This window comes from Nerophis ophidion, linkage group LG08, assembly GCF_033978795.1.
Source record: "Nerophis ophidion isolate RoL-2023_Sa linkage group LG08, RoL_Noph_v1.0, whole genome shotgun sequence".
Lineage (NCBI taxonomy): Eukaryota > Metazoa > Chordata > Actinopteri > Syngnathiformes > Syngnathidae > Nerophis > Nerophis ophidion.
Genome location: NC_084618.1, coordinates 11,633,329 through 11,634,169, shown reverse-complemented (window position 1 = coordinate 11,634,169; position 841 = coordinate 11,633,329). Strand labels below are relative to the sequence as shown.

Below are 841 nucleotides of genomic sequence, written 5' to 3'. Positions count from 1 at the left end.
ATGGGACAATACTTAGGGAAAGTTCCGGACTTTAGACGGCTCGGTCCACTCTCTAGTGTTGATATTGTTTCATGCAGAAACATGTTTAGGGTTAACTTTCAGTTTCGATATCCGCCAAGTTGAAGCATAAAATGGACAAAAACACATGTGGAGAGCGACCTTTTTTTAGGGAAGGTTCCGGACTTTAGACGGCTCGGTCCTCTTTCCAGCGCTGGGTTTGTTAATTCTAGTCGCCTCCCTTTAATCAAACCGGTTTAGGATCAAATAGTCTGGAAGGTTCCCTACCAACAGGAAGTCCCAAAAGGTGGACATCTTTATATTAAAAAGTGTAATTATATTTGTACATTTTTAGTTAAAATCTCCAGGATAAGTGCACTTTTGACATTTCAAAAGTGATTCTCAGCATCCACACAAATATGAAGGTACGGTTTGAAAGAAAAAAGACTGCGCTTCCCCTTTCCGCCGCTAGGTGTCAGCCTCCCCCGCTCTCGCCCCATCTCCATCCTAACGTCTCCTCATAATCAAGAAGCCCGGCGCGTCGTCCTCACAAGTCGGCTCTCCTCCTCTCCTCGCACCGCACAAACGCTCCGCGTCTTCCCCCTTTCCTTTCTCCTCCTCCTCCCCGGCGAGCCAACTTCTGCTTCCCCACAAAAAAGTGTCACACCGACCGAGGACTGCCAGCGCGCCGCGGGGTTTGTGGAAGTTTTGACGGGGATGCGCATGCCGGCTGATGCTCATTATCACCCGGGTTCTGAAGCCTCGTTTGCGGGCTGCCGCTGCGGCTGGTGACCCCACGGAACCGACGGTGCAAGTTCGGCCTCTCCACGCAAGTCGACCTCCT

General features: G+C 50.7%; 1 protein-coding gene across 1 annotated transcript in view; it reads left to right on the top strand.

The window, feature by feature from the left end:
- Positions 1–504: 504 nt before the first annotated feature.
- sdk2b (sidekick cell adhesion molecule 2b) overlaps positions 505–841 on the top strand; it is a 653,132-nt gene continuing 652,795 nt past the window's right edge. The window contains 1 exon segment of the mRNA XM_061907681.1: positions 505–841. This exon segment is cut by the window's right edge and continues 239 nt beyond it. The gene's annotated coding sequence lies outside the window, so the exon portion shown is untranslated.